Below are 10458 nucleotides of genomic sequence, written 5' to 3' on the forward strand. Positions count from 1 at the left end.
ATGGAAAGAGAAAAGAAACTTGTTGAGAATGGTTAATTTATTATATTCCAGCTGCAGTTTTTCCTGAAGGAAGCGACGTGTTAAAAGTTTATTTATAGTAAACTGTGCAGCACACATCCATTCATTAGCAGTAAAGACGCTAAAACAAGAAACAACAACATGTTTTAAAGACTATATGTCGTAACCTGTAATCAGCGGCCACCTGTCTTAAGCAGCCACTTTTATCTACTCCCTTGTGTGACCGCTTAAGACAGGTTTGACTACACGGTAATTCAATGATCTAGTGTAGATTTTTCAATTCTGTAACAAATATTAGTCTACCGATAGTTGTAGAACTAATAATAACAGTAGAGTAGTTTACTAGAAGTCTCAGTGTATTAGGAAGTGTAATATTATCGAGTGTGAATACAATAAAGTAACAGTTTGTGTAATCTGTTTTTACAAATTTAAGTTTAAACTTGGCACTTTAATACCGGTAGTTAAAATGTTAGTCTCAAGTTTTACAAACACTGACCTAGGTTTCATGCTTATAAAATTAAATGTGTAGATTTGCAGATTTTATCGTCTGTAGGCCTACATTTTTTTCCAGATTTCCCTCGCTTTGTTCAAAAATATTCCATATTCTCTGTCGAAAACGTACAATATGGTTTGGGGCTTTACATCCGTTCTGAATAGGGCCGCCATTTTACACCACTATGCAACCCTTATCCATGGCCCAATCTCAGTATCCTACAACTAATATTAAGTTTTCCACATTGTTTTAGAGTAACCCACTTTTATCTGTGGTGCCATGTTGTAGTGCCCTGAATTGTAATACCTTCCTTGAATTATAATAAAAACTGCTCTGAATTGTAATACTGACTTGAATTGTAATAAAAACTGCCCTGAATTGTAATAAACTAGCTGACTTGAATTGTAATAAAGAATTGCCCTGATTTGTAATAACCAGAGCTGCCATGAATTGTAATAAGACACCGACTTGAATTGTAATAACAAAAAAAGAGAAAGGAACGTGTGCTTAATGGGACCACACCGCATTTCTTCAATTTGAGGCTGTTGAGTTTATTGTATTTAAGACAATCATTACTGCCACATAGGCTTCTCCTTTCGACTATCAGCGAATAGGTTTGTGGACCCACTGGGCTATTTGTCATTCCAGTCAGTGCTCCACAGCTGGCATGGTATGTATTATTCTGTCTATATGATGGTGCAAATAAAGATCCCTTGCTGTTAATCGCTAAGAGTATCACAAGGAGTGGAGGCAGCATGTTTTCTATCTTAGTGTCTTTGTAGCCTTTAACCATGTCGGGGGTCGGGATCTAGCTCAGTGGATTGAGAGCTCGCCTGAGGTGCATTGATCACAGGATCAAATCCGCTTGGTGGAACAATTCTCTCACTGGGATTTTTGCTGTCCCACGACTGGTGTACCAAAGGCTGTGGTATGTACTGTCCTGTATGGATATCACTTGCTACTAATGGAAAAATGTAGCGGGTTTCCTCTGACTACGTGTCACAATGACCAAATGTTTGACATCCAATAGCCGACAATTAATAAATTAATGTGTTCTAGTGGTGTCGTTAAATAAAACAAACTTTCTTTCTTTCCCACCTTCGCCTATACAAGTATCACAGCCATTATTTAGGCCTAGATACCCAAAGTACTATACAAAGTATATGGGTTGTCATGTTTATGTATGGGTGTGTGTGTGTTTGTGTTTAATTCTACTTCATACAGGTCAGTTCTATATTGGACGATTTGGGAGTACAATAAGGTGGCCAATTAGGACAAATGGCTGCTCAACAGAGTTTTTACATATCTCTCTGGGTTATGCTGGGCAGGGAATCCCTTACCAACTATTCAACCGTTACAACTCTGCACCTTCAGACATTTTCCCGGAACTAATTTTGTAACTGCATACCATTGATAGATCGATGGGATAGGACTATAACACCAATCACCCACTACAAATTAATTAGCCATGTTGTCTTACTCATAAACATTGTCTTAAAATATATATATTTTTTAATTATTTATTCAGTTAATAGCATAACAGAAATTATGTTTTACACCACTAGATGGCTGATAAAATAAAATATGTTTGCCATTTATGGGCCATTTTGAATTAAACTTGGTTAAAAAAAAATGTGTGCGTGTGTATAATATAGTGTACATTTGGACATCGCGTGAATAAATTGAATCGCTTTGGTCTGGTACAGTGGTCTAACCCCTTCTCAATTGCAATAAAGATGATCAAAGATTAACTTTCAATTACTTGGCGAATCTGTCACAGAGAATCATTACTGCAATTAGGTTGATTTATTTGAATAAAACATATTTCCAAAACTACTCCCTTAAACATATGTATTTAAAATGGGGGCAAAAGACTGGATTCCTGTATCCTGCTAATGGTATCCTGTTCGTAAACAAAGAGGTTTTTATGTATAGTTTTATTTCATTATGTTTATTATCAGTCTTAGGAGATACCAAGATTGCTTGCTTTATTTTGTTTTATTTAAACTGATAAGCCAGTGAATCGGCTCAGGGGGTAGTTCATTTAGTATGTGCACACGGGGGGGGGGGGGGGAGGAAGCATCTTTGTTAGAGCGTATGGGTGCCTTAAACATAAGTAGAACTGGGACGTAACCCATTGCATACTTGGTCATGCATATGCTTATTTCATGTTGCATAAATAATTGGATTATATCGAGTCAGTGAAATTATCACTTCAGTAATGAACTGAAACAATGTTTTGTTCACAACAGTGGTACATGTATGTTTCATTTAATGCATTCCACGTATATCGGGCTCTTTTCTGTCTTGTTATATAATATTACATCACATTACTAAATTCGAGCAATTATGTCAACTTATAATTAAGCACGTACATGGAAAGGGGTAATGTGTCAGTAAGTGTGTACATATTGAGAGTAGTAGGGTGTGTATTAAATTACTATATAATTTTATGTACACACTAAATGAATTGCCATTTACCACCGTTTTTGTTACTAAGTTTTTAAAATTTATGGTCATACGTTTTATTTTTAATTGTTATTTTATTACATTTCTTTCAATAAATATTTTTAAATACATTGTGTTTACTTTGTGTATGTTTCTAGCTGTTACAGGAAGGCATGATGAAAGTAGGCCTTACTTCGGTATATACAGTGGTACTTCAACATTGGTAGCTTTGATATACAGTATATGAATGTTAAGCGCTTTAGACTAAAGCCATCGTTTAAAAGTAATGCCGTAGGTTTCGGTCGATTATGGGTGTTATAGTTCCTTTCGAGCAGTATAATTATAGAAAGTATATATAGTTAGGAACTGTCTGCTAATTACACACTTTCAAAGTACAGATAAATCAAAGTTTGTCTTACTAAAACAAAAAATAAACTAAATGAATTACTGTCTGTAGACAATGTTTATTTTTTAATTGTTTTACTAAGACAAACTTTGATTTATCTGTATTTTGCGATTGTGTATTTAGCAGAAAGTTCCTAACTTTATATATACTTGCTATATTTATAATGCTCAAAAGCAATCATTACAACCTAAAAATGACCGAAACCTACGGCATTAGGCTCTTTAAATACCAAAGCAACCAATTATTGTTTATTGATTTGTTTCTGTACATAAGTAAAATAGAGGAATGTTGTTAAAATGTGTAATTATACCTCTGAGTGAACACAATGGTATGTATGTTTCAAGTTTTAACGGAGGACCAATGCTCCTGAGTGAACACAATTATGGTTTCCATGAGTGCTCACTCTCGAGTAAGCCTACTCGGGCACGGGCTGAGTCTATCAAGTATCAAGTCCGTTCACTGGACTCGAGTACCCGAGCAAGGAAGAGCACTCTTATTTAATTATTAAAAAAAACAAAAAATGTAATTTTGTCATATGCTTGCCTGCGGTTACATTATAGGGTTGTGAGACATGTAGGAGAAACAAAAGTCGAATGTGTGGAATGCAATACAATTGCATGATTTCACATCCATTTTTAGCGCTTGAATTAAGATGCATAATGATAGTTTACTTTTTCCTTAGTCTATTATATATAGTCTCATTATCATCTAGTGTTAGTTTCGGGTACTCGGGTCCGGGTCGAGTTTGACCTTCGAGTACTCGAGTGCGAGTGCGAATAATTTTTACATGCTCATATACCACTAGAGTTTCGAGCATGTCCGTCCCGGGGCCTGTGTCTGGATAGCCAGGGGCTTGTCCCGGGACTGAAAAAAATTAAGCGGACACTTGAAATTTACATTAAAAAATTAAATAGTGGGCCTTTAAAATGTTGATGCGCATCTCTAATTAATATAATAAATAAAGAAATTCTACTCATTAAATTTGGTCGCTAGATTAGATCGGGTGGTCAAAAAGAAATTAGGCCTAGATACGATCGGTGGCCTGACTCGGAATGGAGGGGGGCGGGGTAGAGTTGAAAATGGGCAGAATTTTGAAAATAGCAATTACTGAAAAAAAGTTAATAGAATTTAAAAAAAAAAAGAAAAAAAAAAGTTACAAGCCAAAAATAAAAATAATTGACTGCTCGGTCGAATATTTATATAATTTGGAGCATTTTAGAAGGACAGTCCAAAAATAAATAAGAGAAAGAAGAGAGAATCGGACTATTTAATAATATTAAAAAAAGAAAGTAATTTCGACAAACTTTTGAACGAAGGTCTAAAAGTTTAAAGTCCGATCTATATGTCCACGTGAGTGGCCTCGTTAAGGCCGTTAGGGTGCATAGCTTGTAGGGACGAGATGGGTTGCATCCCGTCAGGAAAACCCCTAGATTGACAGTCAATAGACGTTGAAGGTGTAGTGCTGTGCTGAAATACAGATCTTGAAAAGCCGGATCCGTCTGAACGAGAGGGAGAATCAGACTAGGGTATAGTCCAGTCGTCATGGGTTGGTATAGTGGTGCGGACTGGCCCGACTCCGGAGGATACGAGATGGTATCACAATAAAACAAAGTAAAGTCTAGAAAAGAGTAGTAGGTGCCGACTGGGAATGTCGAGTACTCGAGTCCAATATTCTGGACTCTTGGAGGCCCTAAACACAGTGGTATGTTTCCAGTTTTAACCTGCTTTTATTGTTCTTGGCCCCGTTCCACGAAACTGCCTCATGCACTTGAAGTGATCATGGTCACCGTTTTTTTGTTTTTTGTTTTTTTTAGGGTGGTGGTGGTGCAGCTGTTTAAATAAAAATGTGGCTCGTAACAACAACCCCAACCCCCTAGTTCAGATATTTTTCCTGTGGGCCTGTACATTCGTTTGTACAAGTGGAAAACCAGTTCCCTTTGAAAATATTATTCTATAATACAAAGGACCATTGTTAGCAAATGTAATATTTCATGTTTTCCATAAGGTACAAAACATTTAAATTCATATTTTTCACCCTGGTGGACACTTTCTATAAATTAATAAAATGCCATTTTAATTACTTAATTGGAAGCAACGTGATAGTGTTAATGCTCCAAATTAGCGAGGGCACCTCACTCCAAGAACTGGATCAATCCACTTGTTAATCAACAACAACAACGACATCTTATACGTTTCACAACCACACCAGACGGCGGCTCGCGGGTTTTATCTTCATATATCATTATATTCATACCATTCATCTCATCTAATTACGGCCCATCCGTGAGGTATGGATAACCTGGGGGGGGGGGGGGGGGGGGGACGCCGTGGTAGGGTGCATATTTGGGTGCGATAGGGCGTTGGCGGTTTGGACCGGTTGGGATGCCGGTTAGGAGGCCTCCCCCCCCCCGGAACGCCCCCCCCCCCATGGAAATCCGGACTGACCGTATTGGGCCCCCGCCTGTTGGAGCGCCGGACTGCTCGGTGACGCTGGGTTCCCCCCTTTACGAATCCTTTTTCCTCCAGGGCTAAAGTTAAATAACAAAAAAAATATATATATATATAATACATATATATATATAAATACTATTATTAAATATATAATTATAGTATATATTATTTTTGAACTGCCCGATTGAAAATTTAATTATAATTGTGCACCTACTAATCATATTATAAAATAATAGAATGTTATAGGTTTAATTTTAATTATGGTGCTATTATATTAATTTAATAAATAAACATATGTAATGATAGACCCCAAATTATTTTAGCATTGTGATCCCGTTTTTAAGTGGTCCTACCACACTATTAAAAATTGTCACCTTCATCTTTCTCACACACTCCCCCCCCCCCCCCTCCCGCCCCGGAGTCGGTCACTGGCGAAGTCAGGCTGAATCCGGGGTGGGCGTGCCTGAACCTTAGTGGATAGGGGCACGCAAAATGAGTTGCCAGCCAGTCCAAATTAGCGGAGGAAAATACAGAAGAAACAAAATGGCAGTCGCTTGTGGATCAGGTAAAATATTTAAAATGTCTAGAATCATTTGATGTGGGGAAAATACTGTGTTCAATGCAATATAAATAGTGCTAGAACATAGCTAGTAAACATGTTCCTTTCTGTCCAATTAGGAAAGATGTACGAGTTCAACATTGTTCAACTTTGTTGTAGGGAACCAAGCCCAAGGCCGCTTCCGTCACTTTTACATCATAAACAAATCCTACGCGATTTGCTTGACCTGCACAGCCGCCAGCGATTGCTTAGCTAGTTAGTGTTTAATATAATAATAATATAATTCTTGGAAAGACTTCCGAACGTTCCAGCATACACGTTAATACTATCACTAAACCTAAGCGTGATTGGCATTGGCATATTCTTTAAAAATAAAGCGATAGCCGCCCTGCATCAGTATATAATATATTATTATATATAATATTAATATACTCATTATATAGGCCTATAGTAGTATGGGATGCAGTCGATTCGTCCACTGAGGAACTCGAGACGATTCGTCCACTACAAAAAATCAGTTCCGGACGATTCGTCCACTGGGTTTTTATTTCCCCAGTACATTTCGTCCACGGACTAAATAATGTGTACATCATAGTACATGTACATGGGGGCTAAATAAATTATTAGATATATTTTACCGCATATTTTTTTTTTGCTGTGTCATAAATTTACAAAGGTAAAAATAAATTATATTGCATTAGATTACGCTTGGTAGATGTTTTTGTAATAATGAGCTGCAGACATAATTCTTTGGTGATGATGATGATGATGATGATAACTAGTTTAACGTGCCTATATACCACTAGGGTTTCGAACACGCCCATCCCAAGTCTGACCTCCGATAAGATCGGTGGCCTGACTCGGGATGGAGGGGGGGAGAGGGGAGGGGGTTGAAAATGGGCAGAATTTTGAAAATAGCAATTAGTAAACAAGTTAATAGAATAAATAAGAAGTAATTTCGACATAAAATTTTGAACGCAGATCTAAAAGTTTAAAGTCTGATCGATATGTCCACGTGAGTGGCCTCGTTAAGGCCGTTTGGGTGCACAGCTTAAAGGGACGAGATGGGTTGCATCCCATCAAGAAAACCCCTAGATTGACAGTCGATAGACGTTGAAGGTGTAGTGCTGTGCTGAAATACAGATCTTGAGAAGCCGGATCCGTCTGAACGAGAGAGAGTATCGGACTAGGGTATAGTCCAGTCGTTATGGGTTGGTATAATGGTGCGGACGGGCCCGACTCTGGAGGATATGAGATGGTATCACTATAAAGCAAGATAAACTCTAGAAAAAGAGTAGTAGGGGCCGACCCCGCTTCCTATTTCTTCTTAGAGTGGGGCGGTCAATCTTCCAGTGCTGCTAGGACAGGCTCAGACATGTAGAGACTAAACGCAAACAACCGTGGCATTCTGCAGAATGGCCGTCATACGAGTCACGAAAAAAGCAAGTCAACATAGTCAGACGGAGAAATGACGTGGTGGCAAGGAATCTCGCTAAAAAAGAATCCAACCTGGTGGTGCAGGCTGTCGAAACAAGAAGTGTTCCAGCGTTCAATCAGTTCCAATGGCCGCATACATCCCAGTAGAAAACTTCATTTTGCTGACAAAAACAACGAAATGAAGGACCCCCAAGTCGAGCTCACGAAAGCACGTGCAGTGTGCACAAGCGAAACAAACATGTCTTACCGCGTGGAGCTCCAGACTGGGAATCTAATTCTTTGGCGTTTCTATTTATTCGGTTATTGTTTGTTTCTATAATGTACGCCTTTCACGCTACATGTTGTAGGATGTTTTTAGTACAATATGCCCAGTAAAGATAATCTTTAGCCCTTCCCTTTCAACTTGTTTGGTTTCTGTTTGCTTTACCAATTAAGTGTACAGGTGTCCTCTATTGTGATATTGTGAAGTAATTAGCTTAAGCTTGTTTCACCAAGTTGGATCCAGTAGCTTCTAAAACAACATTTAATTAAATTGGAATTGAAGACAACAAGTTTTATTTTTATTTCGAGGTTATTAGGCATTTGGGGATAACATGTGACGAGGGAGGGTATAGTGGACGCGGAGGCTTGCATTACCTATTTACCACATCGTGACATGTGAGATAATGTACGAACGAGTGGACGAATCGTCCGCATGATAATGAATACAAACCGTTAATAAAACCTGGATATTAATGTTGAATTCTAACTCTATTTTGCGGGTTGTCTCAGAACTCTGGGCCGAGCTGTCTCGACGTGGGCCGAGTTGTCCTCCGGGCCGAGTTGTCTGGCATTCGGCTATTACTACAGTATATATAGTGAGTATTATATTTGAATAAATATTTAAAAAATATTTAGATAAAAAATACAATTAGAAATAGCTATTTAAAAAACTAAAATATTGCTTGCAAGATAAGATGGGACATACTTCTTTTTTAACACCATGCAACAATCTCCTGACTGCTAAATCAATGTTTTTCATAAAAACAGTTCCTTTTTTATTGATTTCTTTCAGACATAAATTCAACCAAGAAAATTGCAGCTATATACTTTGTTCTTATAACGTTTTGCGCTTCTATACTTGAACATAGGAAATAACACGACTCAATAGAGTTATGTTTAGTGAGCGGGGTTAGACCGATTGTAAGCACGTGTGTACTTTTGATTGCATCAAATATACATGTAGATTTTTCTGCATTGTTGGTTCAAGTAATAATTCAAAATTTATTTGACTAATAATTATAATAAAATTATAAAGCAGTTTTAAAATATACTAATACTCACCAGGGTCCCATGCTACTAATAGTAATAGGCCTACTTTCAGTGTAATCTCCATAAACTTTTGAAAATAAATTGAAAGATGTGTGGTGTCTCCTGCAGGGGTTGGAGTGTTGGTCAACTGGTTCCCAATCAACTCACCCCAGCTGTTGGTCAACCTTTCCCAAATAGTTCAGTCAACTCCCCCCCCCCCCCCCAATTTTTTTTTTTTTTTTTTGCGACTATTTGAACATTAAAAATGGATGTCTACTACTTTGTTGTGTCATGGGCGCAACATACCCACATTGGGCTATTTCTCGTTCCAGCCTGTGCACCACGACTGATATATCAAAGGCCATGGAATGTGCTATCCTGTCTGTGAGATGGTAGTAATGAAAATATGTAGCAGATTTGACATTAAATAGCTGATGATTAATAAATCATTGTGCTCTAGTGGTGTAATTAAACAAAACAAACATTTACTTTAACTTTGGTGTGTCCTTTTTGTGATTAATATTACTGTAAAACCCTGCTATACTGACAGGCATGTGTGCAGGAATTTTAGCAGGCCAGCTTCTAGACTAGCAAGTAAAGTTTATAGAGACGTTCAGACATACTTCTCTAAAAAACAGTATTTAAACAAAAAAATGTTCCCCCTAAACACACCTCCTGCACACCCGCATGGATGACCACTTGTGGGTCTGACACCTTTATCATACATGTAGGCACATGTATATGGAGTGTTTTTTTTCGTGTAGCATGATACTGGTTAACAAAATTTAAAATATGATGGTTCGACTTCAGTCTAATAATGATGAAACTGAAGGTCTCTGGTATCAGATTTAGGAAAACATTGTGTTTTACACAACCATTATGTTGTCCACTATTTCCATTATGTTACATAGACTCTAGCCCTGATACAATATCTAAAGAGGGCAGTTAACTGTAGGACAGCCAAGATAACATGTGTACTTGTGTCTGGAACTAACATGGAGGTATTTCACAGGTGGATTAAATTCATGTCTTTTCACTTATAAATATATTATAAATAAAGTAAGTTTAATTATTGGGTATACTATCATCTTTCAACACATCTGTACAATATGGCCGATGATCTGATTAATAAATTGTGGTGCTCTAGTGGTATCGTTAAATAACTGTACAACAGGTGACAATTTAGGGAGGCAGCAAACTGTAATAACTGAAAGTTAATAAAAAATATGATTATAATACTATGAACCGTTCACAGCATTAAATATTTAAAATACCTGAAAATGGTGAGGTGGTTTGAAGCTGGACAATACATGTCATAACCAGTATGTCTTGAGGCACACCATGGAACATTATAGA

This window comes from Gigantopelta aegis, chromosome 10 (assembly GCF_016097555.1).
Source record: "Gigantopelta aegis isolate Gae_Host chromosome 10, Gae_host_genome, whole genome shotgun sequence".
In the NCBI taxonomy this organism is placed as follows: domain Eukaryota; kingdom Metazoa; phylum Mollusca; class Gastropoda; order Neomphalida; family Peltospiridae; genus Gigantopelta; species Gigantopelta aegis.